This window comes from Equus caballus, chromosome 15, assembly GCF_041296265.1.
Source record: "Equus caballus isolate H_3958 breed thoroughbred chromosome 15, TB-T2T, whole genome shotgun sequence".
NCBI lineage: Eukaryota > Metazoa > Chordata > Mammalia > Perissodactyla > Equidae > Equus > Equus caballus.
The window spans coordinates 57,814,541-57,834,711 of NC_091698.1; the positions used below are offsets into that span (position 1 = coordinate 57,814,541).

The window sequence follows — 20,171 nt, forward strand, 5'->3', positions numbered from 1 at the left end:
AAGAGGTGGCTAGGTCCCTTGTATCCTATCTAGTTTTTACTAAGTCCTTCCACATGGGGACTAGACCATATATCCTATGCCTACAGCGACTGAATTCTCCAAATGATTATTTGAGATCCCAAGCATCTACACCACCAGGTGTTCGGCATAATTCTGCTGCCATGACTGGATTCATTTTAATTCCATATCTGACCCATTCATGGCAGCCTTAGAGCCCAGCTAATCCATTCCACTAGCCCCTTGTCCAATATGACCTTGGCTTCCTCCTTCCTGAGGGCCTCATTCTAATGCTGACATCTAAGAAAACTTTCAACAATAATCCCATCTGAATTGTGCTATGTACAACCTATCTCACTGCATTTTCTTTCCAAACAAATCATTCTAATGTCCCTGTCTCCGCTTAAGAGACCTGGCTCAAAGTGAAGTCAACTTCCCATTTCTTTCCCTCAGTATTCCAATCTGTTTTCAAGTTTATAGACTCTATCATCATATTCGTTCATTCTCTTCCCTCCATTCTCACTTTCCCTAGTAGAGTTGAGGTCCTTATTACCTCCTAGGCTATTGCTAGAGATCCTCCCTTGATACCCACCTCTGCCCCCAACTCCGTCTTTTCCCTGTTCCACTATCAGTCTTTTTAAAGTACAGCTCCCATCACATCTCTCTCCTATCCAATAACTTTTAATGATGGCCAATTCCCACCAATTTAGAGGTAAATTAATCTGCCTGGCACTCAAAGTCCTTTCCAGATACAAGTTACCTCTCTAGCTCCATTTCTTACCACTCCAAATGTATTTCATGCTCCATCTATATAATGCTGCTGACCATTTCCCAATATGCTTCACTTTCCCATCTCTCTGTCATTGTTTGTGCTGTTCTCTTTGCCTGGAGCATCTTTTCCTAATCTCCGTGAATAAAAATAATCCCCACCCTCCATGGTTCTTTATATGAAACCTCTTTAGATTTTCCTAAGCAATAGTGGTTCCTCCTTCTTTTAAACTCCTATAACATCTGGTTTATCCCTCTACTGTGGTTCTTATCATACTTCCTGCATCCTGTCTCTTTATATCCTTGTTTTATCTATCTTAAAGGACTTTAATCTCCCTTATGGCAGGTGTGGTAGGCAAAATTATAAAATAGACCCCCAAGATTCCTGACCTTTGGTGTATACAACTTCTTCGAATTATTCAATCAAGCATTAATCTAGGTACTGCTGTGAAAAGATTTTGCAAATGGAATTAAGGTCCAAAATCAGTCAACATTAAGATAGAAAGAGTATCTGTGTGGGCCTGACCTAATCACATGAGCCCTTTAAACCAGAAAGTTTTCTCCATCAGAAAAGGAAGCCAGAGAATCAAAGTTGAAGGGGGATTTGAGGCATGAGAAGTTCTCATTGCTGGTTTGAAGTTGGAGGGGACCACGTGGCAAGAAACGCAGGCAGCTTCTAGGAGTTGTGAGCAGCCTCCAGCAAGAAAGCTAGTAAGAAGATGGGGACTTCAGTCTTGCAACCACAAAGAACTGAGTTCTGCCAAGAATGACCTTGGAAGTGAATTCCCCTTGTGAAACCCTGAACAGAGAACCTAGCTACCTTGTGCTGAACTTTTGACCTACAGAAGCTAACAAATAAGTGCTATTTTAAGCTGCTAAATTTGTGGTAATTTATAAAACAACAATGCAAACTAATTTAGCAGGGATAAGATCTTACTTTTCTTATTATACCCAGCAATGTCAAGCTGAGTGCCTTGTACACAAGAGTGTATCAATAAATCTTTAACTTACAGTTGCATAAAAAATATTTGGGATGTAAACTCATCAGCAAGAACAAACAGACAAGCAAATAGAATGAAGTCTTTAGGCCTTTAATTACTAGAGAGAATTTAGGAAATTTTCAATTTGTTAACTCTCGTAAGGTCACATTCTAGCATATCTTGAAAATCTTGAGTGTAAGTCCCCAGAAGAAACTCAGTTCAGAAAATTTGTTTTGTTTTTTAAGATACTTATTTCAAGAAATACACAATTGTGGCCATTTGGGAAAAACACTCCTGCTGATATTACTGAGCAGACACCTAGTTCTGTACCTGTGGTGGCAATGAAGAACCTTGTCATCTACATTTCCAAAGCTAGAACTTCAGCTCTTAAATAAAATTATTAATTCTTCCTTTCAGCATTACTACTATCTTCCTACTAATTTCTTAGAATGGTTTTTCTCTCTTCTGGTCTCAAAATGTGACCAAACTTTATCAAAAAATGAAGAAACATTTTTTCTTCAAACTAAAAGCTAAACTAAAGCTCCTCACTCTACACTAGCCATGAAAAGTCTGTCGAGAAGAAAGCAGCTGCCCAGCAGATAGAGGAAGACCCAGCTTCATGTCCAAGCTCTCCATCCCAAGAGTTCCAAGGTCCTGGGGAGCCACTTACACTGAGATTCAGTGTTCTCATTGGCTAAACAGGCTCCCAACACTGCCCTCTCAGAGCTGTTGCAGATTCTAACGAAAAATGACGAACAAAAGGCCTTGAAAACTATAATGGTCACAGCATTGTAATTATCCAATGGGAATCCCCGACTCTCCCATTGGCCTATATACACACTGGTAATTGTTTTCAATGAAAGTATGGAAAGATTTGTAGGCAGCTAACATGCGTGTTGGGCCATCCATAAGTTTTGCCTTGGTCTAATCAGACTATTATTTACCCAATAAACTGTAACTGCAGTGGAGGCCCAATAATTTAGCATCTGAGAGGGATTTGCTGCGGGAGAAGTGATTACGGTCCATCAGATCAAAAATTCACTCTTAAAGAAGTGTCCAAATAGACATGGACACAATGGGCTCAAATCATTACAGACTATTTTGCCAAATAATACACATTTTCAAAATTACTGAAGCCCCTATCATATACCTCACTGTGTACTTATCCCACACATAGAAGGAACTTTAATGTTTTTAAAAAAATGAGATAAAAAGAGAAAAGAAAAGGTAAAGAAAAAGGACATATAAGCTACCATTTCATAATATAAAGACTACCTTATAAATGTAGAGAAGTCCAAAAGTGTAAGAGGTAGAGACAGGTGTTTTCTTTCTAATTCACATTGTGCAGCTTGTTTTTATTATTTTTTTTACCTGAAGTCCCATCAGCTGAAAAGACACTGTCAGCCTTCACTCTAAATGTTCTGCGTGTTGTCTGTTTATGTTATTTTAAAAAGGTCTGAACAAAGAGCTTGCCGTATTGCAGGCAATTTGGAAAACCACCAAAGTTACAATAGATGGAGACTATCTTTGCTTCCTTTGGTTTTGCTCCACAGAAAGGAACCAAGGCACCTCTCTTTGATGTCTATTTTGTTTTGTTTTTGTAATCACTTGTGCACGTGGTGTGTACATACAGAATGAAAGAGACTCAGGTTCATGAGAACAATGATAAAATGAAAAGACTTAAAATTCTTAATGTTAAAAGGCTTGATTAGGATAAATACCTCAAATTTCACACACAGACGTAAGTAGCTGAGATTTATCAAAAGTTTATTTGTATTAATTAATGCTTTCCATTTAGGAGTAGGAGAGCGTATGCTAAAAATAAAATCACCATTCTACAATCACCAAGTGAGTTCTGGAAACGTTCATATGATGGTTTTATTTGTATTGTTTTCTTGCTACCCACCCCCAACAAATTGTGTGTGTGTGTGTGTTCTCTCTCTTTTTTTTGCTCTCTCTTCTCTCTCTCTTTCCCTCCATCTCTCTCTCCCCATCTCTCTCTCAATCCTTCTCTCTTTCTCTCTGATATACAGAGAAAACATCAGATTAATTATAGTGCCCCTAACTTTAGTTTTTTTGTTTGACTCATGAGACTGGAGGGCATTTCACAGCCTATCTCCTTCTAATAACCCATTTTAGTATTTTAAAAGGTATTCCTTAAAAAATTTGCTTACTATTTTATGAGAGCTTAAAAATCAGAACCTGCTTGTTCATTCTTTCTCTTTCTTTTATCAAGATCAGTATTTTTTTCCCCTCTGTCTAGAAATGATCCCTTCAAAAAGTCAGCAAAATATTTTGGCTGTCTTCAGCACCACTTTGGGCTTCTCTGTTACAAATTGTATAAACATTTTCCAGACAGGGGAATTTGAAGGGTCTAAATTATTTTTTTAAATGATGTCTGTATTCTAGTACATTCACATTTGCAAGGGGAAGATGGAAGCAAGGAAAGCTACCACAGAACATAATATGTCTGGAATCAGGGGGCTATTGAGCTCTATGCAAATCTAGGAAGGGAAAATATCCTCCTCAGACATTATCTACAGCAAGGATTCTGAGTTTCCCAGGCTGATGAAACAAATGCTCTCGTTGGCTGCAGTCTGTCATTCATATTGAGCTCACATATTTTACTTCCTGAAACCAAACAAATACTGATAAACTACTTCAGTGAGCCTTTAATCAAAATTTCGGCAGTATGCAGTTGGCGACAGAAAGATCAGTCTGTGGAGCCTGAAACCCTTTCATCATCAAATATACAGAAATAATAATTATATTTATCTGTTTGGTTCAGGCTGCACACCAAGATTTACCCTTGCCCTAAGGACATAGAAATCATCAGGCATTGTCATCTCCAAAGGAAAAAAAAAACTCCTTAATAACTTAGAGGTTAAACAGTTCTCAAGAGTTGTGGGGGCTGAGGAAAAGGAAATAAAAATAATACATTACATTTAGCACTTTTTTCCCTTGTAATGCTAAAATCAGCTATGTGGTGTACTAACCAATTAGCACTTCTCATATAATAACTCTGAAAGCACTAGTCAGCATCTAGCCTGACCAATAAAAAAATTTTGAAGGGAAAAGAGATTGTCCATAATTCTGTTCCCCATTCTTTTAGCAACTGTGTCTGTACAAACGTATTTCCATCCAACTTATTCCAAAAACAGTCGAAAAATCAGATCAAATGAACAGAGGAGTTGAATTTGAGAGACACTGTATGGTGGAAATAGGGTATCTTAATTTGGATTCCTACAAAAGCAGGAACTGAGACAAGGACTTGGTGAACTGAGGTTATTTGGATGTGAGTTCAAGAAGATGGAGTGAAGGAGCAGGGAGTAAGTCAGGGAAGGAGGGAAAACAAGCAAGCATAAGTTCTGAGCTGACTATCACTGTGGACACCTGAGGCTTATCCCCTCTGGGGTCCCTCAGGAACCAAGAAGAAATGAACCTCAGAACTATGCCAGTGCAGAATTAGAAGGCTGGGGCATTTATCCTCTGACCCAGTCCACAGTTGAGAGCTGCCCCTACCCTGAGAGCTTCAAGTCCGCATCTTCAAGGCTACACCTAATGAGGGCTAAACCAGCTAAGGCTTAAGAGAAAGCTCTGAAGTAGTGAAGCTGAGAGAAGCTTGAGGTGGGAAGCCACCAGCATGCACAGGGATTGCTCACTAGGGCTGAGGGGGCCGAGGGAATGTGAGTGGGGGCACCAATACCACCTACTACATATTTCTTGCTCTAGGATAACTTGAGAAGATCATTTTATGTTCCTCTTTAAAAGTAAGTATAAGATATCAAGCCATGAAAAGACATGGAGGAACTTGAAATTCCTACTATTAAGAGAAAGAAGCCAATCTGAAAAGGCTACACACTGTTCGACTCCAACTATATGACATTCTGGAAAAGTCCAAATCATAGAGACAGTGAAAAGATCAGTGGTTGCCAGGGGTTGGGAAGGTAGGGGGCTGGGGAAAATGAATAGGCGAAGCACAGAGGATTTTTAGGACAGTGAAAATACTCTGTATATGTCATTATATATTTGTCCAAACTCATAGAATGTACACCACCATGAGTGACCTGTAATGTAAACTGCAGACTTTGGGTGATTATGATGTGTCAATGTATGGTCATCAACTGTAACAAATGCACCACTCTGGTGGGGGATGTTGATAATTGGGGAGACTATGCATGTGTGGGGACAGCGGGTATATGAGGTATATGGAAAATCTCTGTACCTTCTTCTCAATTTTGCTATGAACCTAAAAATGCTCTAAAAAATAAAGTCTTAATAAAAAAGTAAGTGTAAGAGCATTGACGTAGTAATTAACACCACATATCATTTACGTGGAATTACCTTTGCAAAATACACACGTATTCAGAGAAAGGTCTGTATTATCCCCTCTGCTATTTGCCTCAAGACGAATACCACCACTTTCCTCCTCCGGTTCTCCTTTTTAGGTCCTCCTTGTCACACTTTTCTTCTTACCTTCTTCTCACTCACCTCAACAGTTTTTCTTCCTCCTTAGTTGTATTTACCTTTCCACAATCTCCAAGAGTTGTAGAACATGCTTTTTACCCAATTAAGACAAAAAAATAGCCCCCAAATTGCCACTAAAACAATATTTGGTCATTTGATTATTAGAATATTAGCTATTAAAACAGCAAGAAGCTCTGCCTTATTTGTCACATTGAATATTGGAAAAATATCTAAATTAAAGTTCCAATTTGGTCTATTTTTAGAGAAGGAAGAAGAGGGAGAAAGGGAGACAGAGACAGTGAGAGAAGACGGAGGAGGAGGAGGAAGAAGGGGAAGAAGCAGGGGAGGAAACAGAAGGGGGCGGGGGAAGGGGAGGAGATAAGGAAGGGGGCGGGGGAAGGGGAGGAGAAAAGGAAGGGGGTGGGGGAAGGGGAGGAGAAAAGGAAGGGGGTGGGGGAAGGGGAGGAGAAAAGCAAGGGGAAGAGGGAGGGGCGTGGGGAGGAGGAAAGGAAGGAAGGAGCGAGTCTGTGATTTTATTTGAAATCTTTCCTGGTCAGTTAGGATATATCCTATAAATCCACCACTTTGGGATATATTTGCCCATTTTTGACACTTTCTCTGACCAAACAAGCCCACAAGCTTCATTCTAATTACTGAATCTAGAGGTCATTAGAGTCTCCTGTTAGAACTTACTACAATGTCTACAGTTGCCACATCTCTAATTTAAGAGGACACACACCTGCTCTAATTACAGGGCCCTTGAGAGATAACAAGATATAAGTAACATGACCAGATGAGAGTCAATTGCTGAAATTGTTTTCTGATAAAATGTGTTTAGCTCCAGAGGCTAAAGCTCACTAGCTCACTAACTCTTTCCTATACAGCATCAAGGTGTCAACAGGAACAAGGCCAGTGGGAATAATTGAAATGCCTCTCTTCATTGGGAAACTACCCATACAGGAAACAAAGCCCACACGACATGGCAGTAGATGTTAGAGTCATTTCTGACTTGTTCTGCCATCAGAAGAGAATCTGGACATGAGAAAACTGTAGTGGAATATCCCAGTGCAGATATTATCCAAAGCTTACATCTCCCCTCAGTAAACATAATCTTATGCACCAAACTACCATCCTTGGGATTTAGTCCTCAGTTTGTTTGCTATGTTTTGGGGTTTTTTTCAATTTTTTGTATACAACCTTGAAGAGAGTAGCAAAAATGCATTTTATTGTTTTTCAACCTGCAGCTTTCTATTAATGGGTGAGAAGTTGAACAGAATAACATTACATAAGAACCGGGAACCGTAAGCAGAGCATTCAAGACATTTGCCAACTCTAAGTCTATACTATCTTATCTATAGAGTAATATTCCTGCCATTTAGCAGGTCTGATTGTCACCAGCCTATCTCACTGTAAGAGTCAAGGATAGGACTTAGTGGTCTAAGCCAAAAGAGTTTATGTCATGCTCACACAAAGTCTGCTGCAGTTCCAAGCAGCTCCCAAATGAAGCAACTCAGACATACAAGTTCTTTCCATCTTGGGTCTCTACCATCTCAACCAGGGGCCTCCAGGGTTGCCACAACAGGGGAAAAGAGAGCTGGAGGGTCATGCACTGACTCCTAAACACATTGCCTGGAAGTGAAATATGTCTGTTCACAGCCCATGGGCCAGAATTAGTAACATGGCATTGCTAGTTGGGAAAGGCCTGAGATATAGGGAGGAGCCCTCAGATATTCAGGAAGTAGTAACGGTCTTTGCCACACTTCTCAATAATATGCTCTTCACACCCACAACAAACTAATATTCCTCAAATACTATTTTTATGATGGTCCTTCCTCAGTACAAAGCTTAGGAATATTTTCCCAGCACCTGGTATTTTTATGTGACATAACATTTAGTCAATTTTTTCCAATAAGTTCAAGTCTTCAAGAGGCCATAATTAAGATAATATTTTTGAAAGAGATCATGATGAAGATTCTGTAGGTTTGGCAGAAGGACAGGGTTCTGGGGATAAAATAAGATCATGGGGAGCAGAGCCTATGTCTGTATTCTTCATCATCGAATCTCCATCACTATCACCTATTACAATATCAGGAAATACTTTTAAAATTTAATTGAACTGCATAATTTTTCCTGTGGCTAGTTCTGTCCCTTGAAGCAAGTCTACCCTCCTTTCCACTAGGAATGGCCTTCTTAGGTCCTCTCTCCTACTTCTCTCCAACACACTCCCCACCCCCGCCCCCCATACACAGTCACAAGTACAATGATGATGAACACAACAATAAAATTTGGATTTACAACTTACAAGGCACTTTCACAAGTATTATTTTTTGAGCCATCAACTCCTCTGTAAGATATTCAAAGTAGGTATAATTATTCCATTTTATAGAAGAAGTAGAATGCCAGAAACATTAAATATTTCCTACTTCTTCTGACTTGGCCCAGGTTCTTTTCGCCATTCCCATATTCATGGTAACCCAGGCTACACGTTTTTCCTTATGCTGTTCACAGCCCTGCTCCACCCCCCTGCTCCCCTCCACCCTGCGTTGCAATGTCTCCTTCTTACTCTTTCTTCTAGACCTGTTCACATTCTCCCTCCTCCAGAGTATCTGTTTGACTACACCAAAGCATTCTTCTCCCTCCTAATTCTGTTTGGATGTATGATCCACATGTGCTCTGAGTCTTCTCTCTAAACAGTCTGGAAACTCTCATGGGGGGTAAATTGTATCTTCCAACCATTTTCTATGCCCCCAAGCCTATAGCCAAGCATTCAGCAGTATGCTTGGTGCATAGTTACTGACCATTTCCATTACACTTCGAAGCAAGAAGAAAAGAATCTGAGTACCATCCATGCTTATTGAAGAACCCAATTCTAAATGACACCTAGGTTGACTTGGTTTATAAATTCCCATATTGATATCTTACAGCTATTATAGAGTTTAAAGCGACCCTAATTTTAGATAGATCTTAAAAATGCTTTGTTTATGAATTCAGAGATCCTTATGAAGAATTAAACACCTATTTTTACTCTAAGGAACATTCCATAAAGATAGAATAAATGGGCCAAGAATTAGTAGCAAATCTTTTAATAACTAATTGAAAATAGAAAAAAAATAAACCACACGACTTAACCACTGTCAATTTAATTCAGTCCCTGCTTTCTTGCAGTAAAACTAGAGGAGGGAGGGCAAGGAGATATTTCTGGGGAATGGAATAGGGGTCCTCAACGGCATCAACTTCAAATTAGTGAACATAATTAAATCCATTTTAAAGCTATTTTTCTTCCACTTTGAGTACTGTATTCTATTTAATAACTATCTATTACGTAAAGTAGCACTTATATTTTTTGTACAAAGGCTGCCTATAGTCCAAGTATCCTAAAAATCGTTAAAGAAGTTATCTCACCTGTATTTTACACAATCCATCTCCTAAGCAACCCTTGTTATCCAGACTCTGAGTGAGTCCTCTTTTGTCTTAGTGAGATTACAGAAACTTATGGTATTTCTGAAGTGAGTTGATTTTTTCCAAAGTACAAGAGAGAAATATTTTTAAAAATTAAATTGCCTCCTATATTGAACATGCTTGCTCTGTTACAACATATTGTAACAGTAAGATATAGACCCAAATCAAATACCATTCCTCTACATCGCCAGTGGGATTTTGTGGGTGGTGAGGAAAACGCATGACATTCTAGTTAAAGAGGGTAGATGTAATTCTCCGTGCTTATCATCAACATCTTCAAATCACACACTTCCACAGCCCAGCATTCTCTTGGCTTACACTCATAATTCTTTTTAACTTTACCGAGTGGGGAAGCTAGAGAATGGGCAAGGAGATAAAGATGTGGGTAAGGTTTCTAAGGGGTTGAGTCAGATATGTATTTAGATATGCAGAAACAGAATTTCACATTAGGATCAAGAAAAGGGTAACACACTGGCTTATTTCTCCCCCAACAAGAAAGATTGAAAAGCTAAGACAAAGTAGGCCGCAGCAAAGTTTAAAGTGTAGATGTTTTCAAATTATTCAGGGCATTTATGCTAATTGTACTGACAAAGAGTCTATGATTATTTTGCTTCCCTCACTGAGAATATTAAAAGATCTAGGCTGACATAAAGGGGTATGTAAAAGTGAAGTTTTATTACAGATGTCAAATTTGTTAAAGAGTGATTCATGATAGATTTCTTTATTGAAGCAAGTAATAAGTTTAATTACAAATCTTTTCAAATCTTTTTTCCCCCTTAACTCAATAAAGAAAAGGAAGAAGGTATGGTTTATCTTCAAAGGGGAGAGAAAAATTATTCATGGGAACAATATGGCAAAAACTCATTTAATCCCTAGAAGTTTAAAATTAAAAAAAAAAAAGGAAAGAAAGAATCAGCAAAATATGGCTGGAACTGGTGGTGTATGATTACACTAAGTACTTTTTTGTGGAGACAGGAAAAAGATTTATGTTCCACAGCAAAAGAATGTGTGTAGAGTGAATGATACCGAAAGGTAACTGAACAGGGGCTGATGCCGGAGATAAGGGAGCAAATGCTCATGGAGTCTTGTGTTGGGTCAGAGACATGTGGCGGGAAGAATGTTAAATGTCTCTGGCTCTGGAATGATCACAGATGATTTTTTATAAGTGTACTCTTTACTTTTCCACTCTACACATCTGTTAGCTTTTTAAAAATTAAAACACATGTACTTCCAAATTTATATACAAATATCCTTGCATTACGAGATTGACTTTTAAAGAAATATGTTGGGTGAGGGGAAGCCCATGTCATTAGGGGCCATTAGAATAAGTACCTGGATTCCAAGTGGGATAGAAAGAATGCCCTGCTAATACACTCAAGGCTGAGCCCTCCCCTCCCTTTCCAGACAAATTTGGTGCAGTTTTTCAGTTCATTTGATGGTGAAGCAGTTGGCCTAGAGATGGATAAAATGCGATAGACAGTGCCCACTGTAATGGAAACCATGTCATTCATCCTTTCTAATTTTCCAAGCCAGACGTATTTTTCTCCATCTTTTGGATGTCTTGTGTTTCTGTTTCTCAAACTGCATTATAGTAGTTATTTTGCACTCATTTTTTTCCTGCATCACAACTTTTTCCTCATTTGCGGGTTCCCTGTGTCTCCACATTCAGTGTCTTACAAAAATGAATTACATGATTATTAAATTGTAATCCCTCTGTTAGTGCTATTTATAGCAAAGATAAGTGAGTTGACCATTACAAGAAGTATGTAATGGCTGCCTATTGCATGCCCAGCTCTATGGGAAACAGGAGAAAAAGCCTCCTTACCCTCAATCTGCATACCAGTTGGACGATCAAGACGAAGGCGGACTAAACCAGATTTGATTATGGATATCTGCTCAGATGCCAAGTATAATGAAGGGTTATTTGTGGAGCACAGGAAAATCAGTGTAAAAGCAATTTGCGGACAAATAATGGAATGTGGGGTTGAATTCATCAGAGAAGCCTTCAAGGAGGACATGCAGTACAAGTTAGGCTTTGAAATATGATACATGTGCAGATGGACAGAAACTAAAAAGTGAAGAAAGTTACCATTCATTGAGACCCAATTAAGGGCCAAGCTCTACTAAGTCAATCTGATTATACTCATTTCATAGTTGAGAGATATGGGACTGGGAGAGATTTAGAGAGGTTTAGTAATACATTTCCCAGGAACAAACCTCTATTAAGTTGTATAGCTTGGATTCAAATCCAGGCCTGCCCAGCCCCAATGTTTGAACACTCTTCACTACATGGAAAAAGGAATAGTAGGAGGGATAAGAAATACAGGTGGTGGAGGCAGTTAGATGACCTGCTCTGCTAGCAAACCAGCCTAGACATCATTTATACCAATTCCTTTGTTTACAGATCCAAAGGTTGTAAAAAATAAGGCGAGATCAGCAGAATCTTGGCAAACAGGCCGAAGAGACACACTCAAGCTTTGGAGACGGGCATGGGGTATTTTAAGATCATTTGTATGCCACAGGCTGAGCATTTTTCTGTGGTGTAGGGCTCTTCAAATCCAGTCTATGCGTGATCTTCCCCTCCCAAAGGAACTCTGAACATTTGGTGTGTCTCTGGGTTTAAGGGGCCACCAGAATTTCTGAGCAAGGAAGAGGCCAAACGAAGGTGAGCTGCCAGGTGAGATGCTTCGGTAGCCCTGAATAAGGCAGCGCTGCTCTCAACCCTTAAACCTCACTGACTCAGAGGTCAAAAAGAGTTGGCTTCTAGAAGCCCTGCACCCAGAAATGAACGAATATTTTTTGGAGTATTGGCTACATGCGCAGCACTAGGCTCCTAAGTCTACAAGCCCACAGTTGTGAACATCACTTGAGAAACTCTGGCTTATGTAACGAAATGTAGAGGTCAAGCACACGGGCTCTGCTGCCGACTCCCTGGGTTCCATACTTCACCCTCTCACTTCCCTGCAAGGGGAACTTCAGCAATTTATCTCCTTGGGCTTCAGCTTCCTGATCTGTAAATGAGGAAAATAATACTACCTACCTCACAGGGTTATTGTGAGGATTCATTTAGATTATCCAAGTAAAGCTATTAGAAAAAACCCAGCAGCTCTTAGAAATAAACGTCAGAAGTGAGGAGGAGGGAGGGGAGGAAGTCAGGACTGCTACTGCCGTTTGTTGGTCCTATTATAACTGGTCCATTTTTAATTTCTTCTTTGATTATCTGTATACTCACAACAAGTCTTTGAGGATGCAAAAACAGATAGCTATTCATAACTGTTTTGCTGGATCTGATTCATCAGTATAGTTAGCGGTATTGTATGGAAACGTATTATAGGTAGGAACATATTAAACTGAAATTTTTCTGGGTTTGTTTTTTTTTTTTTTGAGGAAGATTTGCCCTGGCTGACATCCACTGCCAATCCTCCTCTTTTTGCTGAGGAATATTGGCCCTGACATAACATCCATGCCTGTCTTCCTCTACTTATATGTGGGACGCCTGCTACAGCATGGCTTGATAAGTGCTACCTAAGTCCATGCCTGGGATCCAAACCGGCGAACCCCAGCCGCTGAAGCAGAGCACACAAACTTAACCACTAGGCCACTGGGATGGCCCCCTTCTGGTCTTTTTATTTTAGTGAACTTTATGCTACAGTGAACTACTGTATCGTTTAGGACAGGATAATATGTGCTGTGGTACCAAATAAACCTTAAGATTTCAGTGGCTTAACACCCTCCCCACACACAACACACTCTTTGTGATTTGGATAATTCTCTACTGGGTGACTCACGACTTGGGCTGCTTCTGTCTGGCATCCTCCATCTAATGCCCTTCACTTCTAATACTCAAATGGAGACAGCGAGGGAGAGGGGAGGGAGAGAGGGAAGGGGAAGAGGAAGAGAGGCAGGGAAACGGAGAAACAGTAAGGATGCAGCAGGCCTACCACTTTTAACTGCCTTGGACAGGAAATGACAGATCACTTCTATTCATGTGCCATCAGTAAGAAACACACCTACATGGACAGAGACTGGGAAACGGAGAGGACACATGGAGAGCTGGTAACTAACATTTTCTTGTGTGTTATCTCCCAGCCTAATCACCAGATTTGTGGTTAAAATCCCTGAACTAGAACAACTGAGGAGACTCATGGCCCCCTGTGACCTCAGTGTTTGGCCCCACTTATGGCAAAGGGATATTCCTCAAACTGTACAGAACTGAAATATTTACATGGGTGGATTCTGGGATACAGAAAAGGCTTTCAATATAGACCTTTAGTAAAGGACCTCAGTCACTTCCTAAGAGACGTTATGAGAAAAAGAAGAGAATTTTACAAAGAACCTGATAAAAAGTTGGAACCATTTTATTCCGTAAATGCAAAATGTTACTATAAGAGAGCACACATTGAGACACAATTTTGTAAGAGCTGGATCTGTGCCTATCCCAATTAGAGAAAGACCTTTCCTGTAACAGTAGCTGCACTAAGAGTGTCTCTCTAACCAGAAATTGGGATGCTGGAATGGAGTTTATCCTCACTCAAATACCTAGACCATAACCTGCTAGTCAGCCATTTCCACTTAAACAACCTAAGAATTTTTTTCTTTCAACTAAGGATTCATTAAAACAAAATTTAATTTATTTATTTTTTTGGCCAAAAGAGACTTTATTGCCTCTTGGGTTTTTTTCAAAGATTTTATCAATGAAATAAGTTGTATTAAACCATGATTAATTTTAAATATTTCGTAAATCAAATGTTTGTACACATATATATGTGCAAAAGCTCTCTTAACAGCCTACAAACCAATGAAACATGAGAACAAACGAAATAATTACTGTGCCTATGAAACTACACTCAATACTTTGGAAAAATAGATAAAGTTGAGCTACCCTCACAACACCACCACCACACACACACAAACACACACACACACACACACGTGTGTGCACGTGCTCACACACATGCACACAGGCTGTAGTATTAGTTCTGGGTAAGGTCACCATAGACTGAAAAAGTTAACAACAACAAAAAAACTTGAAGGATTCTGCTATCAGATTTCTCCAGAAGCATCTGTAATTTTTCATTCTACTTGAAAGAAATTGGAATTGAAAATCACAAAAGCTAGATTATTGGCATACTTTATGCAAGAAAGGCTATATGGAATTTCAATCACTGGATCCATACTCAAAGTTTTAATTTAAAATAAAATGATTCTTATATAGAGATATTATTTTTGTGACTTGATCTTATCAACTTTTCCAATAATTTGAACAACTACCAGTCCCAACTGAGTCAGGTAAGAAGACATTTACTATACATATACATATAGACATTTCTGTCTTCAGTGTGCAACATCATGAGCAAAGCAGGAGTACCACATTATGTTGATTTCATTAAAATCAAAAGCAAGAAACTTGTCATTTAATTCAGCATGGGCACCTTATCACAGGCAAACCAACAATTTCAACTAAGTGGTTAGAAATATGAACTTCCAGTACTACCTTTGAGGCCCTGTAGAATTCTGGATGTGGTGATAGGGGATTTCCCAATTTGGCTTTACTGATTTCGCATAGGAAAACACTATGGGTAAACCTTATATAGTTTTATCAAGCAATAAACAAAGATATGCTTGTATATAAACATTATATATAATATAAATATAGATACATAGATATTACACACACACACTTACATACACATATATACACACACACATACACATACATATACTATATAGATACATAAGTATGTATATCTTTCCCAAGTGTACTTCTCTATTGGTCAACTCTTTTTAAGAGACTAGTAAGATCTTCCATCCACTGCTGAATAGAGGCAAACCTCAATTCTGGGTGAGCCCCAGTTCCCCTCAGGTGTCCATGTACTTCTCAGGACTACACTTCCTGGTGAGACAGTGGGCCTTAAAGTTAATGTTTGAGCCCTCCTGGGCCTAAAACAGGGTACTTAATTTCCTAGGGAGGTAACAGTATCATGTTCTTTTTGTTTGTTTCTTTCCCAAATACAAGTTTGTAGGCCTTACTCAGTTGAACTGAATTGACTCTCTGAGAATGGAGTCAAGACTCATATTTTTTTTTTATAGCTCGAGATAATTTTATGCTGTCAGACGCCAAAGATTGGGACTCATAGTTCCAAGGACACCATCTTGGTTGAATGTCCTTCCTGTCATCTTGCTTTCTTTCCAGGCTCACTCAACATGTAGATTACACTAATTAGTCATTTTTCTAGGCCCTGGAGCACATATAAAGCAGAATAGGACACAGACCCCACCCTTGATAAACTCAAGCAATATATATAGACAGCTAAACATACTTCCAAGACAATAAGACTAGTCAAAATAGTAGAGGTAGGTATACAATGTTACAGGATAGGAATACGAGCCTGGGAAATCTTCACAGAGGCAATAATATTAGCTTTGTGCTTGGTCTTAAAGAAAGACAAGAAATGTTCTTTAATGAGAAGAGGAGGGGAAAAGCTGAGAGCAAAGAAGAAGAGTAAATGAATTTTAAGCAGAAGGAATAATATGAAAGAAAAGTTGAGAGCCAGGCTGCAGAGTGTGGCCTTGTAGCCAATAACAGCTTCTTTACTCCTCATCTAGGTCTTCATAACCTCCTCTCCTTCTCAGGTCTCACTGATCTTTCCCTTCTCTCTTACCCCTCCAGCTCCAAGGAGCCCTCCACTCTCCACTCTCCATTTATAGTGCTCTGAAAGGGCAAATATATCCTGCTCCAAAAGATTTTGGGGGGAAATGTACGCTTTGAGGACAGAATGCCATAAGGGAAAAAAAAAACTGTCCAATAAGGAGCAAAAGATTCCATTCTCCTGGATGTTTTTTCACTCCTCTTTAAAAAAAGACAGAAACAAAAATAAAAACTTACCCTTATGCCACAGCTGCAGGACAAGTAACAAAATCAACTGTATTTAATATGCAAGAGCTGTGACTTGCATTAAAAATGCTGCAATCTCAGCAATAAAGAACTTTCCAGGAAATTGTAATTAATGGATACGTTCATCCCACAAAAAATTATTGAACATCTACTATATCTTTTAACTATTTCTTGCTTATAGCATGGATTAAATAATCATATTAATTTTACATCAATTATTGGAGTGCAGCGTACATGGTGGAGTAGATAATGTTTCCCACACTAATTTGAAAACATTTTTTTAATAGAGCATCTTGAGGTACTGGTACTCCATGGAACACACTTTGGAAACGCTGATTTAGTCTGGACTTCTACCATTCATCTAAGCCTCTACTTGAATATCCCCAGGGATAGCTCACATGATCAGAGGAACTTACGTCATGGCCAGAAAGCATTGATCATTACTGTTGCAAAGCGGCTGTTATGGGTAGTGTTGGTTGAAATAATAATAATGATGATGATGATGATGATGATTCTGATCCAAAATCTGCCACCTTAAATCATCCTTTCCTTTGTCCCTAGTTCTGCCTGCTACAGAATCTTGAAGAATTAGTAAAAAGCAAGATTTAGTTATGGAAGTGGTGACTAAATTAGACAGATTTAAACAGTGAAGAAATCAGATATTTTACATTCAAGCTGAAGCTGGAAAATCAATGCTTTGTTTCTCTTTACATTATGACATTGGAAACTGACTTATTTTTTTAAATGCATCAGATATGGTTGTTTAGCAGTGTTCTATCCAAGTGTCGCATGTCAAGGAGCCGACCACTGCTGCCTGAGAGTTCAGAATCTGTTTTCCATAAGCTAAGGGTGAGTGGTCTCTGTCTAGCCATAAAGATTGGTCTCTAAGAACCTGAGAGACATCTTCGAATTTTGTTTCCTAAGAAGAAATCATGGTTTTACATTTGGTCTAAAAACAGACCCTTCCAACAAATATATTAACATCCTTAGAACAAAGCACAATCTGATATCTTTCCTTGGAGACTTGAACTAAGCTATAGACATGAAACTCATACTAACAGCCTGAGAAATGCAACTTGCAACTTCCAGTCATTACCGGTCAAATGGAATTTAATGTGCGCTTGATGAGTATCTCAAGGGGAGAAAAAGGCACCCTTGTTTTGCAGCCTTCATCAGCATTTGCTCCTGAATCACCCCACTTTTTTCCTCCCTTAATAATCAAGTAATTCTCTAGCCTTTCATGATTTTGCTGTGCACATCTTTTTGGCTATCTAATTAACACTGTGATTTTTGTTCCACATATGTTGTATAATAGTTGATTCTGTCCTATCCTTACAAAACATATTAAGCTTAATAAATATATTTATGAGAATTACTTTGTATAGTCCTTATGCAATCAACCATGCTGGGTATGATGGCCCAAGACGATGAAAACCCATTGACTTTTTGTAGCAAATTAGTCTACCACCTAATCGGTGAACCCTGCTAAGCTTTTGAATTATGACGAGAACCAGCAGCTCAGTTAGAACACTCAAATGAATTATATCAATTCATAAACTTGTTCATGTCCAGATTTCATTAGCCACACATTAACAGCATTTTATGTTTATTACTGCTCTGACATAATCTATAAATAACTGAAATGCTAATCATAGTGTTCTGCCGGGCATCATCATTTAATCATAAAGAGATACATTATTATAAACTATAATAGATAATAACAAGTCTGGGTCAATGGCCGCATATTAAAAGATCACAATTATATCCTATAAGGGTATGTACCTCATACATTTGGTGACACATAGGTCCATATCTAATCACTTGCAAATGTTTCCCTTCTGACATACTTATTGTACAAGGTGACACAATTAAGAAAATATGCTTGTAAAACAGTACAATCCTTGAACATCAAAGTAAACAGAAAACAATTAATAGTGGGAGAAAACATCTTCTTGCCAATGTCAATTCAATTAACTCTTTATTGGTGGGTTTGTTTTTCAGCGGAAAGGGAATTCACGTTGCTAAAGAAGAAAAAAAAGATGTGCATCTTATCAAAATGTAACTAGGAAAGCTATTAAATAAAAGCTAAATTCAGTTACAACTGAGTTAAAATTGTAAAACAAAGCCTAACTACTGATTAGATCTTCTCCAAGTCCTATTAATGGTTTATTGCAAACTGTAACACAGTAATCTTATATTACATTATAAAATAATTTCATCTGAGAGTATTCACACTTCCTTGCGAGAAGTAATAACTTCCAAACTCAGCAAAGCTACAGATTTCAAATGGCCCTGCTCTTACTGTTCATGCCATGAGGCTGTCATCACTGTCGTGTTTTGACTAGTTGATGACAGAGCACTGATCAAGTTTGGATATCGATTTAACAAGATGATGTGGTCATTACCTTTGTAGCTTATGTGATGCCCGTGTTTTTGCTTCAGGAAAATATCCTGATGAAATACCAGCTGCTACACAAATAATTTCTAAAATGGATTATCAGAGGAAAGAATTTTGAATGAGAAACGAGGCTGACCCAGAGTCCAAGAATTAATGACAGATTATTAAACTAAAGTATTTTATACCGAGAATTAGCCACTAATTTAAAGCCTCAGTCGAACAGGACTCTGAGATGGAGTCTGTCATTGCAAGCACTTGCACCTCAGAGCTCAGGGTGAATCGAGGGAGATAAAGAAAGGAATGTAAAACACTATGGAAACCAACCTCTGGAGACTTAATATTCTGATCAGCTCACCTCCGAACATCTGGCTCTTAAATGTTCAAGCACAAAAACAAGAGAGCTAATGAAAGCAGCACATATTATCTCTCCCATCAATGTACCTCACAAACACCTGCTAAAATTAAAACAAATTGAATCTTGATTGCTGATTAAGTACCCCTTCTTTAGCTAGATATTCTGTCATTATTTGCCCTGGCGCACAATGCATAAACTGATGAATGGCGAGTGGTGGGCTGCAGCAGCAAAGGTGGATAAAAGGCGATTCAAAGTAGATGAATATAAATGGTAGCAGATTAACTTTGTGTACTCTAACCCAGCAAAAAAGTGAGTTTTCACCCCCACCCCCCACACAGGAATTAAAGTGCTAAAACTACATTTAAAACAGAAAGGTGAGTCTGTGCATTATAGACACCTCCTCCCTCCAGCCAAGTTCCTTGTCAGGCAGGCCTTGCTGCATTTAATTTACTCACTACAGCTTGGTGACTGAGCTTAAGAAGTACTCTTGACCTGTATTACTGACTGCTTTTATTCAGTTTCTTAGCTGCTGCAAATGCTTTTTTCTTTTTAGATTTACAAACCTTTCCAGACACAGGCTGGTAATACCAAAAACAGACCCTTCCATGACACATTTGGTTTGTCCATATCTGAAACAAATACTTGGACTGTGGTTAAAAAAAAAAAGTTACACAATTTACTGCCAGTAAACCAAGAGACTATTCAGCGTGCACACTTCAGTTAGAATAAAAATACCCATTCGAGTTTTCATCACACATATATAAATACCTTCCTATGCAAACACTGATGACAGATGTGTGGCTAATCTACCATGTTAACTTCATTTGAGAAATTGTGGTTTTGTTCAAACTT

At 38.7% G+C, this 20,171-nt stretch overlaps 2 long non-coding RNA genes across 5 annotated transcripts in view; both read right to left on the bottom strand.

The window, feature by feature from the left end:
* The window catches only part of LOC111768098 (uncharacterized), a 592,572-nt gene that overhangs the window by 295,219 nt on the left and 277,182 nt on the right, over nucleotides 1-20,171 (bottom strand). The gene's annotated exons all lie outside the window — the stretch shown is intronic.
* The window catches only part of LOC138917858 (uncharacterized), a 55,682-nt gene that overhangs the window by 22,405 nt on the left and 13,106 nt on the right, over nucleotides 1-20,171 (bottom strand). The gene's annotated exons all lie outside the window — the stretch shown is intronic.